The 20,117-nt window shown below is 40.9% G+C and overlaps 1 protein-coding gene and 1 non-coding gene across 4 annotated transcripts in view; one reads left to right on the top strand and one right to left on the bottom strand.

Annotated features, from left to right (window-relative positions):
• Window positions 1-20,117, bottom strand: part of ADTRP (androgen dependent TFPI regulating protein) — an 86,848-nt gene that overhangs the window by 21,604 nt on the left and 45,127 nt on the right. The gene's annotated exons all lie outside the window — the stretch shown is intronic.
• Window positions 105-226, top strand: LOC114233217 (small nucleolar RNA SNORA28). The gene has a single exon (XR_003619360.2). It is a non-coding gene; the product is annotated as a small nucleolar RNA SNORA28 (small nucleolar RNA).

Genomic DNA, 20,117 nt, shown 5'->3' with positions numbered 1-20,117 from the left:
CCATGCTCCCATGCCCAGCTATAGGCCTTTGCTGTCCATCCCATTATGCTTGTGCTCAGAGGCAGCCCCAGGAGGCAGTAGCTTCCTCTTGCCTTACCTGACCTAAGGTACAGTCAGATCAAGATCTTTAGATGACACAATTTGAGCTTGCGATAGCAACCAAGTCTAACCTATTCCAGTGCTCTCTCCTCTATGAGACAAGAGACATTATATAGACTTAGACAGTGTTAAAAACATAATAATAAATTTTTAAAAAGACCTTTAGATGATGGGAAACAAGACAAGTGTTGGGATGAGAAGAAATAAGTCTTAAGCATAGGGTGTTACTGAGCGGGGAGGGCCTCCTGGGGGCCCCCAGTCAAGGCTGCTGTTGGGTGGCAACAAGCAGTTAGGCCTCTGTAAGGCCCTGGGTGCCTACATTTTGGTAGCAAAGCCTAGAGAAACAGCCTTTGGTACAAACCATAGCTTTTATATAATCTGTCCAAAGTTGGTCCTGAACCTCCTGACTGGTTGGATATGCAAATGGAAAGACTGCCAGGTGCACTGTCGCACCTTGCCTCCTGTTTTGGTCTGATTTTAGACTACAGCTTCTGTGTCTCTCCCTCCAGTAAAGGAACATGATATTTAAAGGCACGACTTTTGAATCTGGCCCCGGACTAGTTTCTGAACTTCCGCTTCCTCGGTTGTGAAATGGGTAATAACTAATGCACATGTGTTAGGGGCGCTGCTCTGAGAACTGAGATAAATGCATGTACAGGGCTGGCCCCTTGGCCCAGGAGACTTGTAGTGAGCATTAACTGTGATTGCCCTTACTGTGATACCGTTCTTCTCTCATTGCTGACCCAATGTGGAGCAGGAGAGGCAAAGTTCTGGGATGCCCACAGCACCCGATGCCCGGATGCACCCTGACCCGTAGGAGGAGGCTGTGGTAGCAGAGCCGTCCCCACAGTCACCCCATGACTCTCTCCTCAGCCCCCAGCTGGCGCCTGTGCTCCCAGCCTCAGAGCCCTGGATATGCTGTGAGGGACATGCCGCTTTTTCCCCAGAGGCCACCTCAGGAAGTGAGAGATGGGGCTGTCCTTCCAGCAAAGCCACTGCCTCTCCACCTGCCTTCATTCTGCCACAGCCAGGAAAGATCCAACTCCTGCTAGCAACCATTAACAGCCCCATTATACCGGCCATTGATCTGACAGATTTTATTAGCACTGTCCACTGGCAGCAGCTTCCGCTCTCTACATTAATGATCATTTGGAAAAGAATTCCTGTGAAACAATGCAGTGTGTCTGCATTAGGAGAAAATGAGTTCACAGTGATTAATGCTTTCACAACAGATAACTCAGGGATGCATGACTGGTCACCTCTTCTAGGAGCCTGCCCTTTGCAAGTGACATTCAATTGAATTTCCAAGTGAATTCTCCCTGATGACTCTGGGAAGTTTACTCCAGTGATGTCATTAGTGATGGGCCATATACTGTGGCTTAATACCTACTAAAAGGTCTTCAAAAGAACCACAGTTTTTGGCTGGGCTGGGGGTAGAAATGAGGGGGTAGAAATGAGGGGAGGAGGAAGACCACATTCTGTGAGCTTTCTAAATATTTAGCTACTGTGAAGAGCCAAGCATGACGCACTAAACCTTGTGGTATTTCAAATGTACTGGTATGTCACCTCATGTTGATATAAATTACATAACCTTTGTCAGGCAGCATATTTTTTTAAAGAGGAAGAAACAATTCAGTAAGAGAAAAATCAAATATGCTTTCTACTTCCAAAAGAATCTAATAATTAGGCTGGGATTGACACAAATTAGAATGCTGCCAAAAATTTGCTGAAAACAGTGACTCATTTTGTATTTCAATTAACAGTTTCTCAGTTTCCCTTATAAACAGTGAAGCTGACAAAAATTAATTATCTCAGAGGGGGTGAAATATTTCTTTCCAAAGTAAACAAAATACCATGGGCTTAAACAATAGTATGTGTAAACAGAGAGGATGGAGGAAGCTATCTTTCCTTGTCAAGTAAGCCATCATTTTGGTAGATTTTTCTTTAAATATCTCATTTTAAAGGCATCGGTTCAAAGGACAGTGTTGTTCTTTTCCCATCTTTTCAAACTAAAGTATGCCTTTTCTCCCGTCCTTGGTGTAATGCCTGCTTCCATTTGGATATATTAGAGACAGAACTATGAGCATGAAATATTGATTTAAGCATTAGTATAATAATTGCCATTTAGAGTCCCTGGTTGCAAAATAGCTTTGTAGATAAATACTAAAATTTACCAGCCCATAGAAAATTCTTACAAGGTTACATGAGTGGCAACGTGGAAAACAATGAGCACTTACTTTGACTCAACTCATACCAGTAGATAAGTAGCTGCTATAAACAGCTTCCCTGTATATGAAGCTAAACTCACAATAGGATGCATTTGCCTGGCTCTTGTGCAAGAGGCCAGGCTTAATCACTGAGATAACCCATGGAGCCAACAGCTCATCACTGTCATACAGGCTGCAAGTACTGAGTCAATAGGCTAGGATGGTCACACTCTTACCTCTAAGGTTCTTGGGGGAACAAGAGCACTTAATTTTCTACAGTGGGAGAAATTCAGGGAGCCTCCACACTTTAAAATCAGGTAACATTTAAAATATGATCTCTGTCTCTTTCCTCATTTCATTTTCTTATTGAACTAGCTGTTGGGTTGAGTTGACTAAGATAAACAAAGCAGCTTCTACCTTCTTGGACTGGTCGTTGAGAGACTTTCTCATTCAGTGCTGTTTCTAATGAACTTACATGTTGCCCGCTTCATGTTTGCACCTGTCTTCTTCCTTCCCCTGTTCAGGCAACACTTGGATGCGAGAATTAATTTCTTCCATTGCCTCTTCCCAAACTGATGTCCTTTCCCCATGTCTCTCAAGTCTCTAGGATAATGTCTTCGGTTTATGGTGCTCATGGGTAGAAAGTTTTAAATCAAGTGTTATTGCACCAACAACATCTCATTTCTGGGTATGTTAAGGAGGATATTTTCGCTTAGTGTATATTAAACATGTCACTTTTTAATTTATTTAAAAAATGAAAGCCTTCACAGTCTCCTCAGGGCCAAACACATGATCAAAACATCAATTAAAACTTAAACGTAAATACAACAGACATGAAAACAGAGGCAAAACCAACCTTAATAGAATGCTATTTTACTAGGTGTGTCATTATACTGTGGATCATGTTCCTTAAACCTGAAAACTACCTGCAGTAATAGTTGTTTTGTAAGTCCTTGTAACACAATCTTTGGTTTTGATAATACCGTCCATTTGCCAGCTAAAAACTTTTACCTCGCTCCTTAGCACCTTCTCTTAATGTAGTTTCTGCCTCCAACCATCTATATTTTCCATAGTTCCTGTATTGTTAAAGGTGCAATTTTGCTTTCAATCTGACATATGGCAACCCTGAAATGTAGATATAAGCTAAATTGCTTATATCTCTAGGGAGGATTCCTCTCTCTCTCTCTCTCTCTCTCTCTCTCTCTCTCTCTCTCCTACACTACCTGCAGGGATTTTTTTTTTTTTTGTCTCAAATGCTAGAATTCAGAAGATAATTGGATTTGTAAAAATTCCCTTTTCCACTTTCTAGTGCATAGGCTGGGCACCACTATAATTAAAGAGTCAATGTTCAAATGCCTGGGAGGAGGGATTGGGAAGATAAACCAACCACAGAAAGAGCCACAGGCTTCTCTTTGACCTCCATAGTCTACATAAGTAGTTGACAGCCCAGCCTGCTAAATATTCAAAAACAGAAGTTAAAAACCAATAGTTTTATTTACTGCAGAGGAGTAGTAATGTTTGCAGTTTACTCTGAAATGCACCAAAACAAGATGAGTTGGTGGATGGATGCATACGTATGTGCTAGAGCAAATACTGTGAACTAGTAATAGTAGAACCTAAGTGGTGGGTAATATAGGTGTTCCTTGTAAAATTCTTTAAACTCTGCTTCATGTTTGACATTTTTTATAATAAAATATTGAAAGAAATACAAATAGTCTTTACTGACCTGGAAAGAGAAATAAGTGCTCCATTGGGCCAAGGAAGAAAAGCATGCCCTTATTTATGAACTTGTGTGTGGATTTAACAGGTGGTTAAATGATAACTTTCTGAATTTTCTAAGACGAGTTTCTAAGTGATGTTTTACTTCCTATACTGTTGTCCCTGGGGTTAATATGTAGTTTGCACAACATCTCAAAGCAGCATTCTTCTACTATGAAGCTAGTTGGCTTTGATGGCATCCAGCCTGGTGAAGAAGTGGCCATTTAGATTATATTCAGGTAAGTATAAGACAAAAGAAAGATCTGGGATCTTAGGACTCTATAATCATGAGTATTAGTATATCTGCTTCTTCCTGCTCTCCTCCTCTCTCTCCCTCCCTCTGCAAAGCATCAAAATCCTTCTCTTGCCCTAGCTGATTTGGCTCAGTGGATAGAGCATTGGTCTGAGGACTGAAGGGTCCTGGGTTCCATTCTGCTCAAGGGCACATGTCTGGGTTTCGAGCCCGATCCCCAGTAGGGGGTGTGCAGGAGACAGCCGATCAATCATTCTCTCTCATCATTGATGTTTCTATCTCTCTCTCCCTTTCCCTTTCTCTTTGAAATCAATAAAAATGTATATTTTTTACAAAACTCTCTCTCTAATTTAACTCATTGGCAAAAATAACAGCCTTAGACACCTTTTATAATCACTAACTCATTCCTTTACTTCTTATATCTGAATGTGGTTCGCTTTCTCCTTCAAATTCTTCTCACCACCTCCTTAGTTTCCCCCTATTTTGGTACAGACTCAACATTGCAATTTGACCAACCTCCTAAAGCAAGTTTCATGTTGCTACTCCCTGCTCCAAAACCTTCTGTGGCTCCCTGTTGCCTCTGTACCCTGCATATATTCCTTCTCTAATCCCATCTCTCTCTCAGTTTCCACAGTATCTTAAGACTCCCTCTTTTCAACTCAAACCAGTCTTCTCTTTAATCCTTGTGTTTTATCCTATTTCCTTCCCTAGAATTCCTTTTTTTCACCCATCAGTTCTTTAATTCTTCTCTCCCATCCACCCCAGCTTTGAGATACCTTACAATAAAAAAGCACATACCCTAACATGAAAAGATACTTAAGAAAATCAAGACCCAGGAGAGCACTGAAACACAAATACACCAACCAGAGACCTGCTGGTCCACTATTATTGAGATTCAAATTTAGCAATACCTTTCCCAACAGTCCAAGTAAAAGAGAGAGATGGAATGTACACAGTTCTTTTTTTGTAAGGGAAATTAATTTTGTATACCCCTAATTAAGTCTCAAATAAATTTCTACCATTGTATTTTATTTAGGGACATTAAGCCATGGTAGGCCGTGCTCTCAACTGTGTCCCCATAGCAAGCACAGAGGTCTTGGTTCCACAAACTGTAAAATCTCAAGACAAAATAATAAAACACAATCTATTGAATGGGAGATAATATGTATAATTATGTAGCCTTCTAATGATCAGAGCAGTAGATGGACTCGAGAAAGACTATTTTCTTCATAAGTGTTTTTATTTGTGTTTGTCCCATTTGTGAGTCAGACAACAGCCATTATTTTATTCTGTGTTTAGAGCTGGGAGTGTAAGTATTACACACTGTTGATGATGCTGTTGAATGCTTAGAGGAACTCAGAGAGTCTGTGGTAATGTTCACAACCTTTTACTGCAGATAAAGACTCTCATCAAAGAAACCATCCTGCCTCTTGGAGCTGAGTGCCCAGCCCTTTCGGCTACCTCTGAGGCCCATGTTGCATCCACATTATACCCACATCACACCCTGTCTTCCTTCGCATGAGATGTTCACTCTCCTGTTCTTCCCACAGCTCCTTTGGTCTACATTAGACTCTGCAGTGCTTAATTATATTCAGTTTTATTTTTTACCCTGTGAAGTTCATGTAATTTTTCTTCTATTCTGAATTAAATTATACTTTGAGGTCAAAGTTCTCCTTTACTTTTTCAGGACATCCTCCCAACTCAGATTTATAAATGCTCTTTGACTGATTTTCTTCATTTAAACCTTTATGTTGCAAAGTAGAATTAAGCCTTTAATATGGTTTACAGAGCCCCTAGTGAACTAGTAAACTGTCCTGTCTTACTTTCATGCCCATACCCCACCTTCACCCCACCCTTACCTCCTGATTACTCTGCACTCCATTCATAGTACCCTCTCTCACCACTAATACATAGACACTTATCCCTCCCCTCTCTCAGCCCTCACCACCTTCTTCTCACCTTACAGGGATAAGCATACATATCACTGACTCTGGGGCAGAATCTGAAACATCCAGTAGGTGCTCTTCCCTGGCATGGCTGGACCTCCCTGTGCTCATCCCCCTCACAGCACTACGTAACTGCATTCACCTAATATTGGACAAACTTTAAATGGAAACAATTCAAAGAAGCTTAGGGCTATCACCATTTCATCTCCAGTGCCTAGCATGGTGCTTAACCTACTCTGGCCACTTAATATCTGTAGCATTAGTGAATGAATCAATAAAACAATAGACTGGGCACAAGAGGAAGGAGAGAGAGCTCTTCTGCATAGATGGGGAAGATAATCCAGTGTCCTGGTATGAGGAGACAACAGCTGCAGTCCAAATTCAAATGGCATGGGCAGCCATGCATCAGCTGTGTCCATAGCAGCAGGGTCACAGAGTCAGTCCCACTTCAGGCCAGTCACATTTACCCCTGGTCATGGCTATAGATTTCCTCTCCTAACATTCTGGAAAATGGGTGTTGTGGGTCACAAAAACTTGCAAGAAAATGTGACTCCTGGGAACACCCCTTGGGTGCCCATGTCATGGCAACTAAATTGCAGACTCTAAAGGGGTGTCACCATCCAGGAGTCAAAAAGTCTGCAGAAGCTGGAAGAAATGTAGCCAGTAAAGGCAGTTCTTTGTTAATCTTGGGACCCACTGGCCTATGGCCCTCCATCCTGAAATTGGTCAGGTGGAAAACCCCCAGGTTTTACTTGATATCTTCTTATATCCCTCCCCTGTATTAATCTGTCATTCACCCTTCCTCTGTGCTTCTGTGCCTGGCTGCACATAGCACACATGGAGACTTGTTTTTAAGACATAGACAGATGGGCAGCTCTTTAGAAAGCTGCTCCAAGTTGGAGGACGAAGACTGTTCTTTTCAAGAAAGAGAAAGTTTGGGAAGCTTGGGAATCTGTTCTTGCTTTAGAGCCACCATCTCTCAGGGCACCATCCCTTCCTCTCAGATATCTTACCACAATGCGAATAAAGGACTCAGAATGTGTAGACAGCTGGTTTCCCTGGGAGATAACAGTATTTTAGGAAAGCATCCTGTAAGCATAAGCTCTGGGGCAAAGTTCCAAACTCCCCACATGACGATCCCATGATGGACCAGTTTCCACCCTTTCTCCTTCCTGCCTCCAGCTTTCCCTTGCTGACCCACCAGGGAGTTCCTACAGGGACTCACCCACTGCTGTGCTCAAATGACAGGTGCTCACTGGTGAGTTTCCCAAATGCAAATAATTGGTTGATTCAGAGTTAGTCTATATGTCAGGCTATATGAGGGACACATGAGCTCACCATGTGGGTCTTAACACTAGAGGAGGAAATGGCTGAAAGAGGGACCTAGATGTAAAGGAAAAAGAGAAGTTTGCTTGGGAAATGTCCCCCTTCAATATCCACCACATATCTCATGAGAAGCGGTTATGTTTCAGCACTCCAGGCAATTAAAAGGTATGTAAGATATGGTCCTGGAACTCAAAAAATATTGAATTTGAACTTATGTGTAGCCTTACAGAACTAGGACTAGTCTAGTTTCAAAGCATTATAATGGAGGCTCTGGAAGTGATAGACAACAACAGGTGGCTGGGTTGAGCACTTGGGAGTCCACAATGAAAGAGAACAAGGTCTAGCTTAATGCAAAGACCAACTTCTCTTTCACTCACTAGGTAAAATCTCTCTGACCGAAAAGACTCAGGGGTTTCTCTTCCACAGCTTTTGTGACATCTAAAACTGTGTCTTATTATCTCAGAGAGTGTTACTAAGTTGTGTTTTGTTCTTTCAAAATAAAAGTTAATTGTCATTCCCCTTTATTAAAAATAGATCACTATATATTACAGATTAATTTTTCAATTATGAACCCTTTTTTTTTTCTTGCTGGAATAAATAAAACCAAAGGCTATCTGTAGGCTATAAAACTGAAGATACCAAGTAGGATAGTAGATATGAGTTTGGTGTTCAGAAGATAAATTTAGCTGAAGATAGAGATTTAGGAGCCAACAGAGTATAGATATGACTTTTTTTTTTCATGGCAGTAGATGAGAGGACCCTAAGAGAGTGTATGAGTTAAGAATAAAGGATCTCAGAGTAAACACTGTGGAACAGCAATAGTTAAGCCAGAGTTTCTCAACTTTCACACTACTGATGTTGTAGAATAGATAATTATTTGTTGTGGGAGCTACCTGTGCATTAAGGGAGCCGGGTGGGGGGCCTGGCCCCAATCAATTGCCCCACAGGCAGGATGGTGAAGCAGGTGAGGGGGAAGCACCAGGCCTGGGCGGGGTGCCAGGTGAGGCTGTGAGGCTGCAAGGCTGGGGGTGGGAGCTGGGGCCCGATTCCCACAGGCCACCCCGAGGGAACCCACCTATGCACGAATTCATATTAAGACATAAGTACCAACCCCCCAGCTCCGTTTTAGAGATAAGCACACTGTAGTGAGCACACAGGAGTTTGCTTTTTGTGTCCCACATTGCTTGTTCTTCCTTCTAGGGTGACACTCATATTTCTCATCCAGTTCTCTGCATCTTTGGATTTCGAAGCCCTGTTCCTATTATTCTTGGTCTTGGGCCACGGAGTCTCTTGAAGCTAAGAGGTTAACATGGATATGTCTCCATGGCTACCATTGCCATCTGTTCCACAAAATCTAAGGGTGGGTGGAAATCTGGACAAGTTTGTAAGTGTGAAAGTGAGGAACCTACATGCAGGACATGTCGATGATAAGTTGGCTTGCTCAGAGCCCTCTACACTTCAGGGAATGCAAGCCTGTGGCATTAAGACAATCTTCCCATTGCCAAGAAATTTGGCTCACTTCCTTATCGTGGTCTTCTTAAGAAAAACAAAACAAAATTCTTTGAAAGGTCAAAAAATTCCTTCTCACCACAATAATGTGGCTCTTATGAGTTCCTAGATGTGTTTTCAGAGAGACACCGAAAACACACATGCTTTATTCCCAACCAATTCATGCTAGGCGGGCTCTCCAGAATACCTCTCTGAAATGATGCACTTTTTAGTTTCCAAACTCAGGGGGGGGGGGGGGGGGGGGGAGGAGGAAAGGTAGGGAGAGCACAAAGGTTTTTGTTTTGTTTTCAGCTTTCAAATCTGAATTTTCACTGGTAAAATCTGTTCCTATTAAGGGAAATGAAATCCCCCCCTGCCTTTATGAGTTTTTTATTCTGCCCTCATAATAAGAAGACTCTTGATTACTATTTTACTGTTAAAGTGTTAGTTTCTATGGCAGCCACCAAAGAATACTGATGGAGTTCCACATTCTTGGATTCACTTTTCACATACATACACTAATGAGCCCCATTACAAGCCTCTTTGTCCATCAGTAGGAATCCTCGGTTGGATATTATCAAGTATCTCTCTCAGGGTCAATGCTAGCCCAGCAATGAAGAGAATGGGAGTAATTGGCCTTTCACATAGTTCACAGAGATAGAAAGAAACTGTTTTTAACTGACTCTCCTTTTTCCTTTGACCACCTTTCTTTCATCTAGTTATCTCTGAGGTGATGTCTTCATTCCTTCTTCAGTGCAGCCTTTGCCACCCTTCTTCCTTGATTCAGTGGCTTTTAAGAACTATCTTTGGTTACATGAGTACCCGGTTACCTAATTAAGATCTAAGAATGGTGGTAACTGAGGCAAGTGTGAGCCTGGAAATAGTTCTGCCAAAGAGCATTCATCCTTGAGCCACAGTACAAATCAAAACAAACATCACCTCTTCTTTAACGAAATACATGCCATTACTATTGCTAACAGAGGGGAAAGGGTCTTGTCTCCCCAGTTGTTAGTGGGGGTAGATTTCTTGTGATATCCCAAGAAAAAGAATTTTCTGAGTCTCTCGCATGGGAGGAGTTTCCAAAGTTCTATTTCCCTTTGTCCCTCCATAGAAGAAGTATAGCTGGGGCTTTAGTAGAGCTAAAATCAGAGCCAGTATCCAGAGTTTCTGTTCTACGTCTGCATAGCCCAATCTAGCATCAGGCCAGCTTAATTTGTGTTTCCTCAATCCATCAGTCCATTGCATGTGGGGTCTGCAGGGAAACAGGGGCAAATGCAAGGAAGTCTAGAGCAAGCCAAGAGCATAAGAGAGCCAAGAGAACTCTTTTGTTTTTGTTTTTTAAAAATATATTTTATTGAATTTTTACAGAGAGGAAGAGAGCCAAAACCGGTTTGGCTCAGTGGAAGAGAGAGGGATAGAGAGTTAGAAACATCGATCAGCTGCCTCTTGCACACCCTCTACTGGGGATGTGCCCGCAACCAAGGTACATGCCCTTGACCGGAATCGAACCTGGGACCCTTGAGTCCGCAGGCTGACGCTCTATCCACTGAGCTAAATGGGTTTCGGGGAGAACTCTTTTGTTTAGGAGATTATGTGTTCCCAAATTTTTGCGTGCTTGCAGTGACCATGCCCATTCTGCCCAATGATCTTAGTTCGCAGGTATAACTAACACCTCATGTCACCCCAACTTTACCTGGGCATGCATCTATCTTTCCATTGTTGGATGCCCTCCCCCAGAGTTTTTCAGGGAGTAGGCCAGTGGTTCCCTGGGAAGTGAAAAGTTGCAGCTTCCTGGTGAAGCTGTCCAAGTGACATGCCTATAATGTCTGGTCTTCTATCTTTGCTCCTTTCTTACCATTAATAACTAGCTAGTTGCAATGGTATCACCATGACTCTGCCTCTTTTTCAATATAAAACAGTCACTAGTATGTCATGTTTTTGATGTAACAACTAAAAGCCCCATAGATATTTCAATATACCAACACTCTCCCTGAAATTTCCTCACTTATAACTTTCTATACAAAAGAGCACCTCAAAATATCAAAGCATATACTCTCAGCCACAGATTTTAGAGGTAGGGCTGCTAAAGGCTTTCTCTTCACCTTCAATGTTCCCTGGTCCCAGCACATCCCACTCTACCCCTAATGAGGAACTCTGGGGTCAGTCAAGGATGTAGAGAAACTACCAGAGTTAAGTGATAAAGACTTCATTCATTCCTGTACACAGTAGTCTTCAGTAAGTGCCTACCCCATGCCAGTCTGCGTTAGGTGCTGGGGATTAAATGGGAAAAAAAAATATGGTCCCTGCCCTTGAAGGCCTATAGTTTAATCAGCAAGATTTTATAAAAACAAGTAAAAAATGACTTAGATACCAATCATGGCATATGCTATGAAGGACACAAACAGGAATCTATGTTTCAAAAGAAAAGTGGAGAGACATTAAGTAAGGTAGTCAGGGAAGGCCAGTCTAAAGAGGTCATTTTTAAGCTGGTCATTTTTTTAAAAGTGCAGAATATTATGGAGGAGGACTATTTTCCTATTTACAGTTGACCCTCAAGCAACATGGGTTTAGGGACACAACACCTCCCCTGATATCCCATAGTCAAAAATTCACATATAATTTTTGATGCCCCAATAACTTAGTTGTCCCTTAGTGTCCATGGGGGATTGGTTCCAGGACCCCTATAGATACTAAAATTTGTAGATGCTCAAGTGCCCCATATAAAAAGGTATAGATCAGTGCATACAGTCAGCCTTCTGCAACCATGGATTGGAACAGTATAGGTATTCGTTGAAAAAAATTTTGTGTAAAGGTGGCCTGGAGCAGTTCAAACCCATGCTGTTCCAGGGACAACTGTTTTTTGTTTGTTTGTTTGTTGTTTGTTTGTTTTTGCTGTATGGAGAAGGCTGAGAATGGAAGTAGGAAGGTCAGTGTGGAGGTATTGTGTCATAGAAGCAAAGGTGGACACCAGGTATTAGCAGTGGAACTAGAAAGTGAAGAGATTTGCTCCATATTTTTTAGGTGAAAGGGACAAGATTAGCTAATACATTGAATATAATAGTGGTGGATGGAGGGAGGGGACAAGGTCAATGCTGGTTTCTGTCTTGAGCAATTGGGAGGATGGTGGCTCCATTTCCTGAGGAGGAGCATGCCAGGTCAGGTTTGGCAGTAAGTATCACATGTCCATGTCTGGACAAGTTGACTCAGAGATGGGCCAATAATAGCAATATCAGGTAGACAGTTAAAGATGTGCTATCAATAGAGCCCAAAAAGCATAGTTTCAAGGACAGAGAGATCTACTGTGATGAATGCCTCTGAGAGTTAAGTAACATGGGTGCAAAATAGAAGCCATGGATTGGCAATGTGGAAACAGCTGATGACTAGAATAAGAGGAATGCACAGAGTAAGTGTGGATCATACACATGGGTCCGGGGCAATGTCTCAGGCTCTGTTCCATTCAGAGAGACATGCATTCTTTTTCTTGTGGATTGAATGGCACTATCTGCCCTGAAGGAAACTAGCCAACCCCACAACTACTCCTCACCTCAGTCCCCAAATCCTGGTGACATTCAGGGCAGAGCTCAGAAAAAATAAAGTTATAACTTGAGCTTCACCTCTGTTTCAGGTGATAGAAAGAAGGGATGCTCTTTTTTATGTCTTTCCTTTCATCTTCTCATAGAGTAGGCAGTTCAGAAGACGATGCCAGAGAAGAGGAAATAGCAAGCTGCCTTCCTGCTTCTAGAGAGGCTCTAAGTGAAAGAGACAATACAGCTCAATCTAACTTACTAGAATTCAAGGGAGCAGGAAATTGGGGCAGGGAGTGGGGAGTAGTACCTATGTTAGCAAAGTCTCCATCTTGGGTCATTAGGCATCTCGGGGGAGAGCTGAGCATTTGGTTAAATCTCCCAGTGGGGGAAATCTCAGTTAAGAATTAGGACTTGCACTTCACACCTCCCCTGGCCAGTAGGCCCAGGCTGTTCTGTAGGTTTGTGTGCTGAATACCCATGTTGACATTAACCAGGAAGTAAATCAATCAATCCTGGGGACATTAAAACCCAACCCTGAAACTTTAATTATATATAAACACATAAACAGCTTGCATCAGAATATAAAGAAATACCAAAATGTGCTTAATTGCTACATTGCTTATCATGGAAGGCAGGCAATTTGATCACCTCAAGAGATCCCTTTATGATCAAGAGCCTTTTCTTAATTGCTAGAAAACTCTAAGAACCTCCTCAACAGGGACAGCTATCAGGATTAGAAAAGAGAACGTATCACCCAATTCATCTATAATCGAAATTTAGTATTATTCAATAGTAGCTTGGGGATAAACCTTAGGAAACAGGGCTCTTGTGTAAACAAAGGGGTGAACAAAATGGATTACTTAATCATTAGTTCTCTTTGTTTATGCCTACTCCTTTGAAATTAGTACTTTAGAAACCTCACATTTTCCTCTCACATGTTTTCTGACCTTACCATATTGCTACCTGCCCCACATCTGCTACATCAAGCATGTCAAACTCGTGGCCCACGGGCCACATATGGCTCACAATGAATATTTTTACGGCCCAGCCAATATAACGGTATGTAAAAAATATCTCAATAAAAATTTTGTAACTTAATTTTTAAATATCCTGTTATACATAATTATTAATAAAGAACTAGATACCAATCATGGCGCGTTCGTAATGACTGATTACCATAATCGTGTTGCACTCATTTCCCTTATGTGCCTTATGCACAGGCGCACCATTTCTCCCCACTAATACTAGCAGCGAATATTTTAGCAGCTGATTGCCACGTCATTAGTCTTGGACTGACTTGTTTGGTGTGAGCAACAGGAAATATTTCGCTTTCAGAGAATAAGAAAAATAGGTTTATTTGCGTTACGCTTATTAATTTGTGCAGTTATTCAGTGTCTGGTGAGTTAATGTTCAAGAAAAAATATTAATTTTTATTAAAATGTTCTATTATTTTATGTTAACAATTACTCATTTATTTCAGCCTTTTGTATTCAGCATGTCTCTATCGAAATAAACCTACGTTTTTATGAAAATTGAAGCTTTTGTTTTTTGCAGCCCACATAAACTTAAACCTTGTTTTTTTTTGGCCCTTTAAGTTTGTGTTAGCCATTGAGTTTGACAGGCTTGGACTACACAATTCACTGGAATAGCCCAATTAGGGATTATTGCATAACTTAAGAGCTTTGTGCCTTTGAAAATAGTATAAATATTTCTAGGGGAAGGAAACTTAATCCTGCACAAAAGGCCTTCCTATATTCATGGATTTGTATCCAACCCACACCAGGGCCTGTTCCCATGCTTTTCTTTACACCTTAGATAGCCTCTGACCATGGACTCAAATTCCCATCAGTTTTTCCTCTTCCTACTAATGCAGAAGTCATACACTCCAGTTCTATGTGGTTATTTTACACATTATAACATGCTTATTTAACATGGTAGTGGCTAATATGTCATTGTCTCTAGCCTCTGTCCACCAGCAATCCAAGGAAGCTTTAGAATGCCTCTCCCAACTTACATTCTATTTTCATCCAGTATTTTAATTCATTCTTTTTCTAATCACCATATGTTGAACAAATTGCTTGCTACTGCTTTTGATATCTCGGCTCTCCCTTCTGAGATCTTTTTGAAGTATGCCCTCCAGCATTCCCCTTTACCAGGAGGGTTGGTGAGTGATCAAGTCTGTTTTCCTGTGTCAGAAAATGTCTTTATATACTTTCAATGAGTAAATAGGTTGGCAGGTTGTTTTGTTCAATACTTGGAAGCTATTATTCTATCATCTCCTGGCTTCTTTGTTGCTATTGAAATATCAGCTATCAGTCTAACAGTAATTTCTTTTTGGGGAACCATCTTATTAATCTGGTTGCGTCTTGGATCTTCTTTTTGTATAAATGTATGTGGTGTCATACAAGTGGCTAGATGCCTGCCCTTTGTCCTGTGTGACATTTTTTGGGCACTTCTTAAATTTGAGGATTAATTTTTCATAAATTCCAGGAAATAATCAGTGATTCTCTCTTTAAATATTGCCTATACCTCATTATCTTTGTTGGACACTGTTCTGTTTTCTTTTAGTTTTGGGGAATTTCCATTACTTTCTTGTCAGTAAGTCAAACATTTAAAACCTTGTGGATGCCTTGTAATGTTTGTTTATTTAAGGCTACTGTTCCACTCTGCAGCCTGAAACAGAAGTCACTCAGAATTTTGATTCTTTTGTCAGGGTTTGTGGGCATGATTTGGAAGGAAGCAGGAATTTTATGGTCATGTATCAGTCATAATTGCCTCAGGAACACAGAAGTCCATCAAGGCCTTCCAAGGAGGAAGGTTTTAGAGCGTAGGCAGCTAGCTGTTGGAAAGGGTAGGACAGTAAAAGTCAGAAAAGTTCTGCTGGAAAAGGGGGATTCCAGGGAGCTGGCCCAGAAGCTGGAGCAAATCTCAAGTCTCTGGGAGCTGCCAACATTGGGATCTCAGCAACTTGTAGTATAAAGTGTGTGGTTCCTAGGTGTTTGTCCAGCAGCCGCTGCTAACCCTGTGTCTGTAATCTTCTCACACAGCTATACATCTCCCTAGAGACAAATGGATTCTTCTCTTCCTTTAACAGCTTATGAGAATGCCTCTCACTGGGTAACTCTCACCTGGAATCACATGCAGAAAGGGCTCCTAGGAGCTGTGTGTGGTTTATCCCTTGCTACACAGAGCAGAATGGAGAAGGGGAGATAGTGATTTCAAGTTGACAACAATTTGGCATAGATCCTTAAGTATTACTGATACAACTTCATGTTGTACATATTTTATTTTCTCCTAATAACATGGCTGAAAATTAAGAACTAACACACCCATTTTGTTTTTATTTATTTCAGAGAGGAAGGGAGAGAAAGAAGGAGGTAGAAATATCAATGATGAGAGAGAATCATTGCTCAGCTGCCTCCTGCATGCCCCCTACTGGGGGTTGAGCCCACAACCTGAGCATGTGCTCTGACCAGGAATGAAACTGAGACTTACTGGTTCATAGGTTGATGCTCAACCGCTGAGCCCACCTGCCAGGCTAACACACCCATTTTAAAAGACCAAAATCCAGAGAGGTCTATTAACTTTTCCAAAACCACATAGGAGATAATGGCAGAAATGGGGCCAGAATCGAGGATTTCCTAGTACTGAAGTAAATTATTTTCATAAAATAAAATGTTAACGTGTAGAAAATATCCAAGATTATAATTTCTGCAACTTAGACAAAGAACTAAGACATTTTGCTTCCATTCACCACAATCTGACTTTTAGAAATCAAGTTCCAGCATCTTTCTTCCTGATAATCTATCCCTTTCAACTTTTTAGTCCCAAGAGAAACTTAGCAGATAGTGAAAGGACATTTGTGAAGGTAGAATATGATTCCAAGATGGTTCATTTCCTGGCGACCTGTATCTGGGGATGTCTTGAGCTATCTGTACCATGCTCTAAGAGTTACCACCTCAAAAAAAGCCATCACGATTAAGTGTCATTTCCATTGGACATGCACTCAATATTCCAACTGTCAAATATTACTCAGCAAGTACTTCTTAAGCACTTTTTTTATTTTTTGCCAGGCTTACAATTCCTGTGATCATCATGATATTTCCATGCTACTAACTCTGACATTATTAGGTTAGCAAAGTATTTTAAAATATGTCAGTGAAAGTATGCATATTAATTAAAATGTTCCTACATATAAGCCTTAAACTACACTCCCTGAGCTGATTAGAGACAAAAGACTTTTATTAAATACTATTTGATAGGTTAAGTATTTTAATATCTCTGCCAATCATTGCTACAAAAGAATATTTATTGTCAAGCCTGAAATGGATGAAAAAAGGAAATATTAGCATATTATTGTCTGTTACGGCCGTATGTTCTTAAGGTAACAGCAAAAAACAGCATTTTTAAGCAATGGCCAGGACATCTTGCCCCTGGTGGAGGCCTGTTATCTACCATCAGGTTTTCATTCTGTTTTAAACGCTCATAATTAAATGACTCATTCTTTGAGTGGATGGATGGAGTGTGAAGCAACATGCTTATAGATTTTTGTGTTAATGGAGATGCTCTTTAGTAGCATATGGAGCACTTTCAGTTGTCAGTCCACTGTGGATATATACTTGGCACTCAGTGTAGAAGCACTGAGCATAAAAACAGGATCCCCACTTTGAACAAACCTTTATTCACACTCCTTCCTCGCTTTGCTTTAGCTTTGCTGTAGTGTAAAATTTTAGAGAAAATGGATGAATCTAGCAAATGTGTGAAGGAGATAGAAACAGGATGAAGCTAGTTAGTAAGTAAGGATGGTGATAGATTGGAAAAGTTGGTGAAATTTAGGAGGAAGGCAAAGCAAGTACCTCTGTGTAAATGAACATGCCCATTGGATTGGGAGAGAGGAATAAAGGCAGGGCTAAGGATTAAAAATACTAGACATAAAGTATCCGAAAGCTAGGAATCCATGTGTATAGTTTTTGGGCAAGTGGAATCACCATGAAGACGACCAGATAAGGCCCTGCAGAAATATTCTACTGGCTGGTAACACAAAGATCTGGAGGTGAGAGGGAATAGGAGGATTTGGACAAACTCAAATTCCCATTTAACCACAAGACTGCTCTGTAGGCAGAGAAGATGAAGAGACCAGGCAAGAGATGTGGGGGCTGGTCAAAAGCCTGTCAGCAGCTCCTTGTTCAAGGGAAGGACGGGATTTCACAGCTGTCAGTCAGTGTCTGGGTTGTGTAGCAATGAGAGGCACAATGGGGGCGCTTCTGTGCTGCCCTCTAATCAGGAAGAGGATGATGTCCATTTGAATCTCACAGAAAGGCTCTCCCACCCACTGGGCAGCTCTTGGACATTTTCATTTCTGTTCTGAGATCACAGGATTTTAGCTCTTTTCTATGCACTTAGATTTGATTTCTTTTTTTTTTTTTTCTCTTGGAATTTCAGAGGGGTTTTGGATCTTCAGTAATGAGTTTCTCCATCCTGGTTATTCTCCAGCATAATGTCATTCTTGCCGTTGGTAGTATTACACATGGTTGCCATGGAAGTGAGGATTAATTACATCACACAGGAGGGGAGGAGACCCACTAGCAAACCCTCTGGGGCACCGAATGATTTCAACTATTCAATTCCTAGTAACTTCTTAGAAGACAGGATATATTTTTTTGATCATTACAATTTTTGACCTTGATTTTGAAGTTGGGATGTATTTTTTACTGTTATTCTCCTATTTAAAAAGGAGGCTATGGATAGAGACCCAATGGATATTGGGATAATGGAATAATACTAGTAAAAGCAAGCTACTTTTCAGCACACATTGAAAATTCTCTGAATTGGAATTTAAAAAAAAAAATAGAAGATATACTTTCACCATTCTGATTCCTGTTCTCAAGAGCTGAAGAAAGCAGGCACTGTGCATGCTTGGATCTAGTTATATAAAATCTTAAAGGGGCTGGTAATCCTTTGTCAGCTCATTATCAGAATCTCCTCTATTTGCCTTAAGACTTCCTGAGGGGCAAGATGCCTTTATTGTCCTTACTCAGCTAATTCTGCTTCTTAATTCCAGGTTAGCTTCTAGTTTCATTGCTGAGCTTTAACCATTCATTTAGCTTCTCCTTGTTTCCTAGGTGAATGCCTTTGGGGAGTCTAGCCCATCTTAGAGTAAGAAGTGAATGGAATGAATAAAGGAACAGCAAGAAAGTGTTTTAACCAAGAGGACAATCCATAAATAACACTGTAGTGATTAACCTGAAAAAATATCCAAGTTAATATCTGTGTGCTGCAAGTGATTCCATTTTCATTCTTGCTCAGGAGCTTCAGAACAATGCTCTGAAAAAGGGTCTTTCCAGTGGTACAATATTGAAGCATCCATTCATTGTCTTAACTAGTGTATCTCCACCCTCGCCAGAGCCACATGACAAGTTTTTTACCATTACCATTTTCTGGTCATTGTGGGCCATCATGTTTTCTCTTTCTAATGTGGACCTGGTATAGAGTAGAGAATTGCCAGAGAAGATTTTAGAATTTAATGGTACACCAAATTTGAAGGAGGAAGAGGCCATGAATCAAGGAATGTAGGCAGACTGAAGGTGGAAAAGACAAGGAAACAAATTCCCCTCTAGAGTCTCCAAAAGGAATGCAGTTTCGTTGATACCTTGCTTTTATCTCATAAGACACATTTTGAACTTCTGACCTCTAGAACTATAAGTTAATAAATTGTCTCATTTTAAGCCATAAGGTTATGTTCATTTCTTACCACAACAAAGAAGACTAATACATACAGCATTAAGGCTCTATCTCTCCCCATCACTCCACAAACTGCATACCAGAGAGTTCAATATTGCCAAATCCAATGGAAAATTTTAACTTAAGTCATCTTACAGTGTCATCTTATTTGACCTCTCAGCAGCTTTTGACATAAAATACTTCCTCTTTCTTGAAACATTTTTATACTTGACTTCCAGGAGAGACTACACTACACTGGGTTTCCTCCTAAGTCATTGGCACCTTTTTCTCAACTGCCTTTGTTGAATTTCCCGGCTTTTCCTCCCAAGCACTGAAAGTCTAAGGCTTAGTCCTGGGATATAGTTTCTAACCACTCTGACTCCCTAGGAGATATTATTTTACTTGAAAATCAATCTTTATGATGAAGACAACCAAATCTATGTCACCTGCCCAGAACTCTCCCCTAGACTTATACGTCCAACTACATATTCTGCATCTAGATTTTGTTGTCTAATAGGCATCTCAGGAATAATTTCATCCACTACAATCCTTTTACCTCTCCTAGCATCTCTGTCCATACCGCTTCCCTGTGCCTCAAGCTAAAAAGCTTATCTCATCAACTCTACTACCATCCATGCCCCTAACCCAAGCCATCATTTCCTACTGTACTTTGTAAACACCTCCTAACTGGTCTTCACTCCTCCCTTCCCCATCACACCTGCATTGTGTCCATCCTTAGTGTTCATCTTCTACACGACAGTGAATGTGATGCTCTTGAAATGTGAGCAAGATG

Source organism: Eptesicus fuscus, chromosome 9 (assembly GCF_027574615.1).
Source record: "Eptesicus fuscus isolate TK198812 chromosome 9, DD_ASM_mEF_20220401, whole genome shotgun sequence".
Taxonomy (NCBI): Eukaryota; Metazoa; Chordata; class Mammalia; order Chiroptera; family Vespertilionidae; genus Eptesicus; species Eptesicus fuscus.
This window is presented reverse-complemented; position numbering and strand designations above follow the sequence as displayed.